The following is a 15,991-nucleotide window of genomic DNA, read 5'->3' as shown; positions in this document are numbered from 1 at the left end:
CCTGTATACATACGACCTATGATTCTATGATTCTATGACCCAGTCTCTAGTCCAAACAAACAATCAGTACTTTGCCAAATGACTGGGAATTCAGAACTTATGTTTGTAGGCACACATTTTCTGACCAATGAATGGCGGTTAGGGGCAAAGCAAACCCAGACTGTGTGTGTCCCCATTTGTCTTTTGGTCTTTGGCGGCAGGTTTGTGGTCCCACTTTCCACTTTTTGTAGTCTTTCATTTGACTGCTTTCCCCCGAAACATAGCTAGTATGCAGCCTCCTCACCAAGGATTAGGCTGTGCAATAGGTTCTGGAAGTAGGATGTAAAATGACACACACAGGCCTAATAAAATACAATCACTGCCAAAAAGAAGGGCAAGAATCTGGAGGGCACCATGTTGGCTACCCCTGCATTAGAGGTTGGTCCTTCCTCATTGCCACCTTCTCCCCACACCCACCCTGAATGAAGACATATGCTAGTATTTGGATGCAAGGTCCTTAACTTTACATTATTACTTTTTAATTCACTGAATTTATTATTTTATAAATACAATAGAATGGTATAAGAATACAAAAAACCCCAGATAGAAATTAAGTCATACTTGCAACTTTATTAATCAGTAAAGATCTGCAACAAGCATTGAATAACTAACATTCTCCACAACCGCACAGGTACCCTGTAACTCACTGGTAGCTAAGAGGTTTCACTTCAGATGCTGTGGGCTCCATCTCTCATAAGCTTTAGCCAGCATGGCCATTGGTAATAGACCCTGCTTTTTCCCAGGGAGTACTCAACAGTACACAGTACCAGCACCTCTTTTTGTTAAAAAGAGTGGCGCTTACTGTAACAACTTCATGGTGAGTACTGACACCTAGGAAAAAGTGCTGGTCATGGACAGTGGGTGTCAAGGGTGCTAAGCACCTCAGGGCACCACATGGACTGTTGCTGCTGTAACTTGAGGAGATATGCCACTCTCTCTCAGTGTACTGGATCACACTTTATTGATCCATGCTTTTCATCATTTGCTCACCTTAAAGATGAGCTGAGGGGGCACTTGGTTGCTCCCCCTCCCCCCTGCTGGCCAGCAATTGAGATGTGAAGTTTGCTTCATACCATCAGACAAAACCACTTTTACTTGGAATAATAGCACATATCATGTGGGAGTCTCTTTTACATTTTCAAACATACAGCTTCAACCTTAAGATTTGTAAATGAAATCTGGGCTTCTCTGGATTTCATAATGGGAGCTGATGAACTAAACATGGAGCCTAAATGTGGTCCATGGCCACAGTTTTATGTATAGCATCCAGTTGTTTGTTGTGTGTGTGTGTGTGTGTGTGTGTGTGTGTGCGCGCGCTCACTTCTTGGCATCCATGGATATGCCAACACTTTGCTTTGTACGTTTGTACCTTCTGCTGATAGAGCTTTTATATCCTTCGGCATCCAAATAGTCATATGATTTTTTTTCTATTATTCCTGTTCAAAAAAATACAGTGGTTATTTTAAAATGATAACATAATGCTAATTATTGGGCGGTTCGGAGTGCACCTCACAATGTTCACTTGTTAATAGATAATAAATTGTAACACGTGAACCACAAACCATTAGTGGATTCAATAGATTGTGAAGTACAGTTTAGAACCTTGTATTTACAAAATAGTGGTAGTTTCTATGGACCTTTTCAACACGATAACTTTGTAAAGAACATCTGAATTCCAGAAACTGCATTAAAGCATGCAGCCATCTGTGGAAGGAACCAGGACACTCAATTGAGGAGACAAATTAACCCATTAGTCCTAGTTTGATTTCCTGGAGTGTATTTGAGCAAAAAAACAGTGGAACTGACATTATCTCTGAGCCATCTCCTAGTGATGAATCTAATGAACCATCTTACACAGGAAGCTAAAATACACAGTTGGTATTGTATTGTCTTCTGTGACATCTAAAGTTTGAGTCATTTTTGTTACTGTAACTGTTTTCCTGAATTTCCTGAAATGATGGAACAAGGCTGTGAGATCGAGTCATTTATTTGAAATATGGGGGCTTCTAGCCTGAGGGATTCTGAATTCAGAAATATCTTTGACAAACTACAAGCATTCATCTGTCTTAAGGGTTCTACTTCAATAGAAGTGCATTGGCCTGGGCTGAAAGAGGCAAGTGATGTTCAGACATGAAATTGGGTTTGACGTTTCACAGAAACCACTTTTACTTGGAATAATAGCACAAATCCTTTCCCTGCACCTTTGCTTTTTGCCGTTGCCCTAAAATTTCTGCAGCTGTTACTGTGTTGTACACTGCTAAATCAATACTGTATATTTTTGCATCCATTTTTGAACTTTGACTTTGAATTGCTCTTTATGTTCAAGGCACAAACAAGTGAAAGCACTGCACTGACCGTAGACACTCTACCACTTGTTACAGTAACCTGCATGCTGGTAGCTGAGCTAAAAGGTCTAGCAGCCTGAGTCACTGAGTGAGAAAATTGACTTGATTCCTGTTTCTCAAGATTTTTATGAATTTTAGTTATTTATTTAATGTGTGTGTGTGTGTGTACACACACACACACACACATGCATCACTTCACTGCTTTTTTAAAAATAAAAACAACCCTCAAAGTAGTTTCCAAAAAGATAAAACAATAAAATCACTATTGTAATTTTTAATGAGAGAACTTCCCCCATTTACATGAAATGTGAACCTTAAAATATGCAACATAATACAGAATACAAGCCATTTAAACAGTTTTACAACATGTTTAAGGCAGAAATTGTGCACTGAAAGTGAAAGTGACTGGCAGTCCCCTTCACTTTTGTGTAAGCCAGCCATTCTCAACCTTGGGTTCCCAGGTGTTGTTGGACTACAATTCCATCATTCCTAGCCAGCATGGCCAGTGGTCAGAGATGACGGGAGTTGTAGTTCAAGAATATCTGGGAACTCAAGATTGTGAGATGCTTCTCTATGGTTTGAATTATTAAACTGTAAAATTTTCATCATATCACACAAGATTCCAGATTCTATTTTAAATTCTACATGTTGCTCCTGCCTTAACACGCTATAAATGTTTGAGTACATGATGACCACTATCTTAAATAAAGCTGAATACATAAGTCTGCATTTGCAGGTGTTGTATTCCAAGAAGACAGTGACTATGAGACATGGTGGCCCCTTTGTGTTTCAGCTGCAATGTTGTGGGTGGACAACACTCTCATTTTGCAATGCCACATCTCACAAGTTGCACCAGTGTAGAGAGAATCAAAGTCCCCACCCCCACCCTGGCATAAAGAAAACTATTCAGCCCATACAAACCACTGCACATGAATGGCATACTGTACAGTGGTACCTCAGGTTACATATGCTTCAGGTTACACACTCTGCTAACCCAGAAATAGTGCTTCAGTTTAAGAACTTTGCTTCAGGATAAGAACAGAAATCAGGCTCCGGCGGCACGGCAGCAGCAGGAGGCCCCATTAGCTAAAGTGGTGCTTCAGGTTAAGAACAGTTTTAGGTTAAGAACGGACCTCCGGAACGAATTAAGTACTTAACCTGAGGTACCACTGTATGGTAATAGCTTTCATGTGGAGTGATCTGAGAAATCCGAAGTGTGTGCTCATATGTTTTAGTTACTGGCTGCAAGCTGTGTTGAGTACCTTGCGGCAGAAAAACAGGATATACATAGAAACACAAACTATATACATTTAAAATGTCTCTCATGTGATGATTGTAATGTGGGTATGTGACCATATGTGCTCTTTATGCCTGATGAGTTAGTTTCCTATGCTTTTGATGGCTGCTGCTTCTGCATGAGGTTGTGCTAGTATTATTAAAACTCTCTTGGCTTCTGTACAAATTACTCCGATGTTTCACTTGAGGAGGAGCCCCCTCTTTTGCTTTGAATTTAATTTTACACAGGATTTCAGTGGCAATTCTAATCTATATCCATATATCCCCACCACTTTGAACCTTGTGTACCAAGACCAGGTAAGAGCTAGTTGAGAGCTGCAATTTGTCTGCTGCAGCCAGGTACTGTGCCTCTTAAAATACGTTTTCGGGCCTCCCCTGCCCCCATCCACAAACACCTTATTTTGCTTCTGAGCCAGATATCTATGCAAGCGAAAGCTACAGCTTCATGACTGATAGGAAAAGTGGCAAAGATTAATAAACTTCATGGATGGCTTGCAGTATATCAAAAGAAAAATGTATACAGAACTGCACCCATATTTTATCGTTGTTTGAAGGTATCCTTTCCTTAAAATGGTTACAAATGATGTAATTTGCACCATTACTGCTGAAACTGCTGCTCCAGATATGTTTCTTGTGCATTAGATTTTTGAAACTGGCATATCAGGAATTTTGTTATTATCATTCTCAGGTAATACTAAGCATCAGTCACATCACAGTAAGGTATTGATAAAAATTGGAACCTGAAAATAGAATGTGGGGTTCTGCTTTGCTGGCTTTGATGGTACATGTAGCGTCTCTCCGACAGATTATATAGTCAATTTTACTGCGCTGGATTAGATGATTCAGTCACTCACAGCCACAGGCTTAATAGCATTTCTGTGGTGAAGGCAAACAATAACTGTTTTGAACTGGTGCTGGTAACATATATTAAAAAGCTCTGACATTTTTATCCTAAGAGGACTTATTAATAATTTAATGCATATTTCATACAAAATGGACAATGGCTATGAAAATGCTTTCCCCATCAGTGATTGTATTTTGATTACATGCCATGTCATGGTTGACTTGAATAATATTTGGTTACGTTGTTTCTTCTTGATTTTAGCTTTAAAAATACTGCATCTTTTAGTTACATATAAGGGACCCAATATAAAACAATATAAACTTCAATAGCTAAGGATGGCACACCAATAAAGGATAGCGGAGGTGCAATAAAACAAGGATTATTTAAGATGCCTGAACACCTTTGCATTATGACTTGACAGAAGCCCTGGGCTCTTCAGCAAAGCTGTGAAGATCTGAAGGTAGCTAGTGCAAGGGTGGGGAAACTGTGATCCTCTCAATATTGCTAAACTACATTTTTCATCACCCATGACCATTTGCCAGGTTGTCTGGGGCCGATGGGAGCTGGAGTCCATTAACATGACACCTGGGTGACACCTGGCTTGAGAGCAGTACACGTGAAAAGGATCTAGGAGTCTTGGTTGATCACAAACTTGACATGAGCCAACAGTGTGACGCGGCAGCTAAAAAAGCCAATGCAATTCTGGGCTGCATCAATAGGAGTATAGCATCTAGATCAAGGGAAGTAATAGTGCCACTGTAATCTGCTCTGGTCAGACCTCATCTGGAGTACTGTGTCCAGTTCTGGGCACCACAGTTCAAGAAGGACACTGACAAATTGGAACGTGTCCAGAGGAGGGCAACCAAAATGGTCAAAGGCCTGGAAACGATGCCTTATGAGGAACGGCTAAGGGAGCTGGGCATGTTTAGCCTGGAGAAGAGGAGGTTAAGGGGTGATATGATAGCCATGTTCAAATATATAAAAGGATGTCACATAGAGGAGGGAGAAAGGTTGTTTTCTGCTGCTCCAGAGAAGCGGACACGGAGCAATGGATCCAAACTACAAGAAAGAAGATTCCACCTAAACATTAGGAAGAACTTCCTGACAGTAAGAGCTGTTCGACAGTGGAATTTGCTGCCAAGGATCTCCTTCTTTGGAGGTCTTTAAGCAGAGGCTTGACAACCATATGTCAGGAGTGCTCTGATGGTGTTTCCTGCTTGGCAGGGGGTTGGACTCGATGGCCCTTGTGGTCTATTCCAACTCTATGATTCTATGATTCTATGATTCTAACATCTGGAAAATGACAAAGTTTCCATTTCTGAACCAGTTTTATTTCAAGTAAACATTCCATACCAGCAACAGAAGGCAAGGCCTCTGCCTTTTCCCTCAACTCTCCCTCTCTCACTCCGCTTGCTATTGCTGTAAGAAGACACAGCGATTATGTTGTCAAACTGGTTACCATTTTGCATATTCTGCCTTGCCCCTGACTTAGAATCATTACAGGGCACTGTGAGGAAAAAATGGTGGCCATCATAGGAGCCAACTCCTAGCGGCTATGGGGGCTTCAGCCCCCACAAGAAGATATTTGAGGGGGCAGGGCCCCCACAAAGTTGATGGGCATTCCTATTTAAATGCTGTGTGCGCACTGCGTCATGTGATCGATTATGTGGGGCTGGGATTACCCAGTCCCCCACAATATTTTATTCAAGTTGGCACCCCTGGTGGCAATCACCAAAGTGGGCAGGGCAGGGGGAGGCAAAAATATTTTATTTTTTTCAGCATTTGATGGCACCCCATAAAGTGAAACTCTCTGGACAACTTACAATCAAACAAACAATGGTACCTAAATGTAGCAGAAACAAAGAAAACCAAATGAAAATACTTTGCAAAATGGTCTTTTTTTTCAGATGTGGGGTATAAAATTCTCAGAAATAGTATCAGAAAATCTATTCTCTGGCAAATTTCAGCTCAGTTCTGATCGGAGCATTCATTTATGATCATTTTAAGATTAGCACAAGAAGCATAACTGAGAAAAGGCAAGAATATTCAATAGCAATAGAAGTATATCTAAACCCTACCCTTTCCCTCACCACAACCAACCAACCAACCAACCAACCAACCAACCAACCAACCAACCAATAAAACCAGCTATAGTTGTTAAAGAGCACTGAAGCTGGGACTGGGGAACTTGCGGCCCTCCCAAAGTTCATTGGACTCCAACTTCATCAGCTCCAGCTAGCATAGCCAATGGTCAGGGATGATTGAAGTTGTAGTCCAGCTACAACTTGGGAGCCGCAGGTTCTTTATCCCTGATCTAAGCAAACACAAAAAGCAAAGGATGCTATGTAGGTTCTTAAGAAAAACGGCAAAATCTACCATTGGGTCATGCCTTTGTTTGATGTCACAAAGTAGTAAGCAAGCTTTTGAGTTCTCTAGAAAAATTCCTCATGTTGGATGTTTAGCATCTGTGTGGGCAGAGGTGAAAATGGTTTGATATTGAAACTATAGCTTTTTTTGTTTTGTTACAGTCCTAAAATGAAGTGTACAAGAGAATAGCAAACCTGTTTGGTGAAACTAGTAGGTCGTATGCAGATTCCAGGTTTCATCTAGCATTCATGATACAGAGAAATATGGTAATTTTTATATTGAAAAATCTGGAGGTGGTGAACTATGGTAGTTAAAAAAGTCAGTGAAAGCCAAATTGGATAGCATTACCTAATGGATAGGCAAACTATAACCATAGTGTTGCCATATTTCAAAAAGTAAAATTTCTGACACTCACAAAGTTGTTGAGCTTAGGAAACCACCAAAATTGTTGTGCTTTTTTGGGGAAGCCTAACCCCAAAATAGTGATTTAGAGCTTTTTGATCTGTTTCTGCTTTTTCCATCACGTTGCCATACATCTGGGTTTTCACTGACATTTTGCCAATTTGTCAAAATCCCCCCCCCCCCGACGCCATTTTTAAACCCACAAACCAGGACATGTCAGGAATTTTCCTGACATATGGCAAGCCTACTATAACCATCAGAAAACAAAGCCCATTTTCAAGTGGCAAAAATTAAATTTTCCTCCGGTTAGCAAAATTTCTCTGCCCACAATCACCTGTAAAAGGTTGTATATTATGTAATTGCCAGGAAGTTGGTCATAGATTAGGAGATTTGAATGTTCATTTTAGATTATATTGCACTGCAATGTTTGATTAAGAGTATGCAAGTGCTTACATGGTACAAGTCAAATTTTACTACAAAGCATTATTGTTAATACAGCTAGAGCCAAACTTAATATGATTACATTCCGAAGTAATTCTGTACTCAGTGCATATAACAAGAGTTTAAAAATTGGACTGTAAAACACATTTAGCTACATTTTAATTAATGCCAGTCTGCATAACACTAAGCAGTACTTGCTATGGTTTACTCTGACCAAAGAATTAAAGCAAATTGGTGCACATAAAAAATACCCTGTTTTGCTTCGGGAGCAGGAAGGTAAGAGTACTGGAAAAAAATTCTTTTAAATTAATTGCACTCTTCACATATCAGTCTCTGTTTGAAGAGTGAAATACACATTTAAATAGGAGATTTTAAAAATACCTTGTTATGAAGGCTCTTCTATGGTTAAGAAATATGCATAGATACTCCTAGAGGAGTTGGTGGTGATCAAATGTAGTTTGTATGTGTAGCTTGCCTAATGAGACTAGTGCTTGTAGGATCCATTTCCAAATTGCCCCCCTTTTCCTGAAGGCCTTTCTGGGTTTTAATTACGGTATCACATATTTAGAAATTGAGTTTGTAAGTGCTGAAACACTTGGAGTGAAACATTTTTTGTGGCATACAACTGTTTCCTTGAATGATAATGAATGTGTTGTATATAATTTTTTTAAGTGTCTTAATCTTACACTTTCTTACACTTGCATTCATACCTTGTAGGGGGTATAATCAAACTTTATGAAAACTGGGATAATTTAAAAGAATACATACAGCTTTCTACTCCCCCACCTCTGTTTTTATACATTAAGCCTTTTTAATGAATTCCCATGGTATTTGTAGCTCTATAAAAATAAACCTTTCAATTTTGCCATACAAAGATATTTAATATAATGGCCTCAAAGTATATAATATACTTAACATTAAGAGAACTCTTACTGTAAACTGTCATCATGGAACTGTACGCCAAGAACCCAGCTGGGCTCTATTCCAGAGTAGACAAACTGGAAATAATGTCAGCAGGACAGGAGTAAGAAAGTTTTGGCATTTTGGTGAGGAGCACTTTGGTTAGGGGCTTGATGCATATAGTTGTGTTGGATTGTCAGAGCCCTGAGTAAAATTTGTGAGGCTCATGGGAAACCTGAGAAGATCTAGCTATTAAACACTTCTCAGTGCATTTTACGGAGACATCTACAGTCTGCAACTGTATTCATTTTAGATGCAAAAGAATTATGTTTGTAAAGGAACCTACTGAGAATCACTTCCTGAGTCCCTCCAAATTGTGCCAGATGACAGCAGCTCACCTTTCTTCTCACTGCTTTGGCGCAAAGAGGGACCAGTCTGGTGGTAGGAAGGGAGCTGCTGTGGCTACATTTGCCCACTAGCTTACTGCAGAAGCAACTTGCCTTGTAGGGTGGAATCGCCACAATAGTCTCCTGGCAACAGGGTCACTGCCCCTTACAGACAGTGGGGGTGGAGCTGCACATGGAGCTGGATTGGCTCACCCACACAGCCCCGATCTTACCCCTCCCAGTATGCGGCTCCAACACTGCTGAAGGGAAGCTCCACCATACTGGCCAAGTCCTTCTTGACTCACCCTCTAGCATTTGTTTCTGCTATGGTGGAGCCAAAAGTTATTTCCAGAACTGTTTTTAATTGAAGTTGGGAGCTTCACAAAACTGCTCTTCACAAGTCTTTTTCAGCAGCTACCGCTCAAATGTTTTCACTCCCAAGTACTGTCTGTGCTGTGTTTTTTCTTTTTTCTTTTGAGACTCCCGAGTAAGGGCAGGAAGCTCTGCTCTCAACTGGATTTAACCTCACAATGATGGCTCCCGCCAGCAACCAAGGCTGTTCTTTTTTTACTTTCATTCCTTTTATGGTTCTCCCCTTCTAAATCACTGAAATGTATCCCCAACTCTGCATCCAGTAAACAAGGTGGTGTTTTGGCGTGGTGGATTTTAGACCTTCCCTAGTTCATGCTCATCCTCCTTGCTTCTGCTATCCCATTGACTATAGGAGGTGGAAGCAGGCAGATAAAGCAGCAATGATAGCAATTGCTTCTACTCCTCAGTGCCACTAGTGTGGGTCCAAGGAGCAAGTAAGTAAATGTAGGAAGCTGCCTTATACTGATTCAGACTTGGTCCATATAGCTCAGTATTGCCTGCACTGACTAGCTATGACTCTCCAAGGTTTCAGACAGGGTTCTCCCTCTGCCCTACCTGAAGATCCCAGGGATTGAATCTGGGACCTTCTGAGTGCAAAGTAGATGCTCTACCAATGAGCCCTTCCCCGTAAAGTGGAAATGGCAAAGTGGAGCAGGAGCAGCAATCACTGCCAACATAGGAGAGAAGACCATCTCATCCATTCAGCTCCCCCAGCGTGTGTAAAAGTGTATGTTCAGGACCCACAATAACCTGAAATTGGGCCTGTCATTTTGTTAGTCAGGTTTATCACAGAGTTTATGAATATATGACATTTCAGGGCTGGGAGCCAATGAAATAGACCCAAAGAGTCCCCTGAATGTATGTCACCTTAACAATTATATAGCAGTCCCTTCTGCTATTATTATTACAATTTCTCTGAGGAGGAGAGCTGACCTTGCATAGCTAGGGAACAATTTCAGATTCAGGATGTCAAGTGTAGTAAATGCCACACAGGTGATTTTGGTTCAAAGACTTAAAGCACTGATGTGAGTTTTCCAAGTCCCCATAGTACTCTGTCAGAAGTGATCTGGTGATTGCTGCTAACCCATCATACAGTATTTCTCAGTCTGGAATCAGTGTAAAATTTATGTCCAGTTACTTCCTAGTGATATCCAGATGCAAAAAATAATAGACACTCAGATGTGATTCATTTTCTCTACATCCCTACATGAATTTAAAAACACTTTCATAATAAAGTTGAACTAATGCTGTTAGGCAGCTCTGCGATTCTCATCTTCTCTGCTTCCTTCTTCCTGTTATCCTTTATGCTGCATTGGCAAGGTTACACTTGCATATAAAAGGACAAATTCTCACCTTGACAGCACAGTACCTACTGAGGGATGCCTGAGGAATTGGATCTTTGCAAATTCCTATATGAAATAAGACCTGACCCACAGCTTTTGGACTACTGTGCAATTCAGACCACAGCTATTCACTGTTTTTCACAGTTTTCTTTGAATATTTATAAACCATCAAAACTTGCAAATTACCATAGTGTTGTACAACAAAAGATAAAAACAGTTTTCCAAAGAAAAATATAAGATTGTCAACTTATCCTTCTGGTAAAGCCTGTAGAAAATAGGAGAGTTTTAAAACATCCAGCAAAATTTGTGAAATGGTGGAGCCTATCTAACTTCAAGGGGCAGCACGTTCCACAAGGCAGATGACACGGCAATACAGTTCTCAGCAGTTTAAACATATCAAAATACATATCTAAAATTCGTCTTTTGAGAGAGAATATACATTTAAATATATATTGGCAGGGTGGTGGGTTTTTTTAAAATCACAGATCAGTACGGAATGGTTGCAACCGCTCTACCAGCTAGAACTAATAAAAGGTGCTTCTAGCCACTGGGGGCACCTGGCCTTCCAGTGACAAATTTGGACCCCCAGGCTGCATACCTGCCGCTTTACTAGGACTGAAACTTCTTTAAAAGTTCTTTAGGCTTCTTTAGGAGTAGCCGTACCACCACTTCTTTCAGAGTGGAAGGGTCCACCCCTTCACACAATGAAAAATTAGCCATGGTCAGGACCCAACCAGTCAAAACTCTTCTAGGCTTAATAAGCCCAAAGGGACAGAGATCAATGGGGCATGTGGTGAGCCATAGAGATTCAAGCACCTTATTCACACAATCGGGTTGCATAAACTGAAAGTGATCCCATAGCACATCACAGGCGGTGGCATTAGACGCTGGTGGGGACATCAGTAACAAAGTCTCTCAGTGTGCCGCAAGTTGGTCATAGTGGATCTTCAAGGGCTCCAGGGGTCATTTCTTCACAGTCAGAATTGAGCAGGTTGCTTGTCAATTCTACTTGCATGCATACACCTATCCCTTGATTTATTCCTTAAGAATATAATTTTTACCTTGGGGACCAGGAAATGAAAGCAAGGGCCTAGAGCCAGGGACCCCTGAATCAGGCTCTCTGAAACCTGTGTCCTTGTCCCTTGCACCCCCAGAAAAAAACTGCTGGTCCCTCCCCACAGGCAATGGGAATCCTGCACAACCAGGATCAGTGCCAGGCCTCTACCCAGCAGCCTTTCTACATGTCCTACACTTTTTGATGAAGCAATTTGTTCCCTCGGAGCTCTCTCCACTCCTTCCTTGTGCCCTGTGGACTTCTCATCAGGAGCAACACACACTTTTCCTCTTGGGCACTGAGGGGGAAGGGATGTTGATGATGTTCTGAAACTCTCAATGGGGCTGGATTCCCCTCCCTCCCCCTCCCCCAGGCTATTCATTAATTACTAGTCCTGAGATGCTTACTTTCTCCCTACTGAAATATCACTTCAACTCACATTCTGAAACAATAGAACTGCTATGGATACTTTAATCAGAGTGGTATGGTACAATGAGTATATGCAAAACCTTGTTGCAGTTAGATGAGTTGTGTTTCAGCGTCTCCCTTTTAAAACTTTCCCAAATATATACCATCTGTTTCACACTAGATACATATTGGTTTGATCAAATTAAAAGGCATGCCGAAAAGGAAAATAAAGGTTTCTTCAAGCTGCAGCACTGCTGTATTATGCTGTGAGTATTATCACCAGTTAAGTACTATGAGGGTGAAGGTGAATATAGTGAAGAAAATGTCATATAAAAATTCAAATTAAGGGTGAGGAAAGCACTTGAAGCAGGTGTGCTCAACTATGAAATCCAAGCAGGGCTTCTCACAGGGAACAGAATCAAAACAGGCATGGCTCTGGCTTTGGGGAGTAGCAGATTTTAACCCTTCATTCCCCACTGTTGTCTAAATATAAAACTCCCAAATAAATAAAAAATACAGATTAATTATTGTATGTAGAGATAAAAATGTAGCTTTCTATCTTCAAAATGGATTATCTAGGAATGGAAGAGGGATAAAATCACAGAATCATAGAACTGTAGAGTCAGAAGGGAGCCACAGTGTAATCTAGTCCAACCCCCAACAATGCAGGGATCTCTTCTAAATCATCCACAGTAGATCACCATCAAACTTCTGCTTAAAAACCTCCAAGGGAGGAGAGACCATCGCCTTCCATGGGAGTCTGTTCCACTTATAAACAGCTCTTACTGTCAGAAAGTCCTTTCTGATGTTTCATTGGAATCTTCTTTTTGTAACATGGATCCTTTAATTCAGGACCTAGCCTCTGGAGTAGGAGAAGCCAAGCTAATTCCATCCTCCATTTAACAGCCCTTTAAATATTTGAAGGTGGGTATTAGATCTCCTCTCAAGTCTCCTCTTTTCCAGGCTAAACATACCCAACTCTTTGAGCCATTCCTAATAAACCTTGGTTTTCAGACTCCTTAAATCATCTTGGTCACCCTCCTTTGCACACGTTCCAGCTTGTCAATACCCTTCTTAAATTGTGGTACCCGAATTGGGCACAATACTCCACATGTACTGTGACTAAGGTAGAATAAAGCAGCACTATTATTTCTCTTGATTTGGACACTTATGGTAGTGCCCAGGTCAAGGTAGCTTATGCCTACTTGCACCTCTTTGTGCACCTATTAGTTCTGGCAATGCATTTTGTTAACAGGCAAGTCTAATCATAGTTACTATCTCCTTGAGTTTAGAACAAGTACAAAATTCAAAATGTAATGTGAGAAAATATCCTAACCTTTAGTTTGAATATGGTAGGATTATTTTAGATTCTACACCTCAGGCATACTTCTTAAGAACATATGCTCCAAAGTATCTTGTTTTCAAGTCGATTTTTTAAGGACCAATCTAAAATAGAGCTTTAGGCATATGAAACATTGTCAAACTAATGGGAGAGGCTATGAATATTGTTACCAAGACACCTAAAAACAGGGTCTACTGGAAAAGCTAAAGCTTCATTGCAGTTTTCTCTATAAATATGTTGCATGCCATATCTAACTTAGATTCTGCTTCCTGTAATTTCAGTGCTAATGGAATTCTCCATTGGATAAGAAATTCCTGACCTAATATACCATAGGTATACTGAGAACATAATTTCTCCTCGCCATCTAAGTGATTGTATTTTCAGTGGTCTCATCTTGGTTTAGTCCACAGTATCTAAATGCAGGAGAATGGATTGGCAAGGAAATGGAAACATCTGTCAAATTTTTATCTATGCCTTGAATTATTTTTGTGTTAATCATTCTTCTAATCTTGAGACAGCTTGCTTGAGGCTAAAGTCTTTACCTTTAGAAATTCCATCTGCCTTACTTCAGGACTTTTATATCAATTGACATTCTTAGAGAAAAGCACAGTTTTGGAAGATTTTGTCAGGAGCTTCAACAATAAGGAGCTATAATTACATAAATTCAATGTCACTGTATTCTGAGTGATGGGCAGAGCAATTGTAAGCATATTTACTCAGGAGTAAGTTACAGGGACGTAGGTGGTGCTGTGGTCTAAACTTGCTGATAAGAAGGTTGACAGTTCGAATCCCCACGACGGGGTGAGCTCCCGTTGTTCGGTCCCAGCTCTTGCCAACCTAGCAGTTCAAAAGCACGTCAAAGTGCAAGTAGATAAATAGGTACCACTCCAGCGGGAAGGTAAACAGCGTTTCCGTGCGCTGTTCTGGTTTGCCAGAAGCAGCTTAGTCATGCTGGCCACATGACCCGGAAGCTGTATGCCGGCTCCCTCGGCCAATAAAGCGAGATGAGTACAGCAACCCCAGAGTCGTCCACGACTGGGCTTAACAGTCAGGGGTCCCTTTACCTTTACCTTTAAGTTACATTGCATTCAATAGGATTTCTCCACTAGTAAGTGTGCTAAGGATTGTTGGCACCCATCTTTCGGGAGACAAGGGAGGCGTGCACATTTTGGGGTGAAGTCAAACTGTTGGAAGAGATATACGGGAGAGATATGTTTTGTTGCAGGTGGGGCAGATGAAGGCGTCTGGTTGTGCTGATGCAGGCTTCCTCAACCTCGACCCTCCAGATGTTTTTGACCTACAACTCCCATGATCCCTAGGTAGCAGGACCAGTGGTCAGGGATGATGGGAATTGTAGTCTCAAAATATCTGGAGGGCCGAGGTTGAGGAAGCCTGCCCTAAACCATCACTATAACCTAGGATCCCAAGTGAACTGCAGATCCAGAAGCACCCAATGACTACAAGCATGGGAGGTCTGTCTTTGGGGGTAATGGAAGTCTGTCTTGGGGGGTAAACCCAGTCTACAATGGAAGTGTCAAGCTCTTCCAGGTCACATAGCCAGTTGACCACCATTACTTTTGTCTTGTAAAGATTTAGCTTCAGCCAGCTCGCTATGAACATGCATTGGATAAAACACCAGTGTCTGAATCATGAAAAAATAGAAGCACAGTTAAGAGTCATCAGCATTTGGGTGAAAACTAGCAGCATACCTTGTAGGAATTTCACAGGCAGTTTGTAGAAGAAAGGGGACAAGGTGGATCTTTTGCAGGACCAAGAGGGAATTTTATAGGAAGATGCCAAGCCATTTGGGACCTGCTAGCAACAAACAAGTAGTATCAAGAGCAGTCCAAAAGCCTCAAGCTCCTGCAGTTATAACACCCATACATCAGGAATCAACAACACCAAGAGCAACAAAATGGTTTGGGAAGATTGGTTGGCATTAAAATAAAATAAAATAAATAAGACAAGACAAGACAAGCAGCCAGTAGTGCAGTATCCATTCCATGTCTGAGACACCTGTAGAATTTGATCTTTACAAGTTCTAATATGAACTGATCTGATTTGCACCTCAGGGAATGATTTGCAGGACAGAACTTAAAGTACAATCCTAGCCTAAAGTGCAATGTCTACTCAGAAGTAAGCCCTAATGAATTCAGTGGGCCTTAATCCCAGGTAAGTGAAGGTGGGATTGCAGTCTTGGTTAATCACTGCACTTCTCAGTTGTTCTCATTTATTTCTCAGCTCATAGTCTAAATACAGGGGGATAAAATAATATAAGTATTTTTTAAAGTGGATTTTCATGTTTTATGTGTATGTTTTAATAAACAGTAGATTATTACAAAAATGGAACAGAATGAAATCATGGCTGAGCACAAGCACTAGTGACACAGACTGAAAAGGGACTGATTCAGCCATGGCTAGGTTGAAAGCTAGACTGGTTGATTTATAGCAG

At 40.9% G+C, this 15,991-nt stretch overlaps 1 protein-coding gene and 1 long non-coding RNA gene across 3 annotated transcripts in view; one reads left to right on the top strand and one right to left on the bottom strand.

Annotated features, from left to right (window-relative positions):
• The window catches only part of LOC310709743, a 57,728-nt gene extending 48,625 nt beyond the window's left edge, over positions 1-9,103 (bottom strand). Inside the window, exons 1-2 of the long non-coding RNA XR_014527666.1 lie at positions 9,033-9,103; positions 4,421-4,556 (exon numbers count right to left, since the gene is read on the bottom strand). This is a non-coding gene — a long non-coding RNA (uncharacterized lncRNA). The remainder of the gene's footprint in view (positions 1-4,420; positions 4,557-9,032) is intronic.
• The window catches only part of LOC310709664 (BEN domain-containing protein 5-like), a 706,149-nt gene that overhangs the window by 182,411 nt on the left and 507,747 nt on the right, over positions 1-15,991 (top strand). The gene's annotated exons all lie outside the window — the stretch shown is intronic.

Source organism: Podarcis liolepis, assembly GCF_965112155.1.
Source record: "Podarcis liolepis genome assembly, chromosome: 6".
NCBI classification, from domain to species: domain Eukaryota; kingdom Metazoa; phylum Chordata; class Lepidosauria; order Squamata; family Lacertidae; genus Podarcis; species Podarcis liolepis.
The sequence above is the reverse complement of the archived record's forward strand: the minus strand, read 5'-3'. Positions and strand labels throughout refer to the sequence as shown.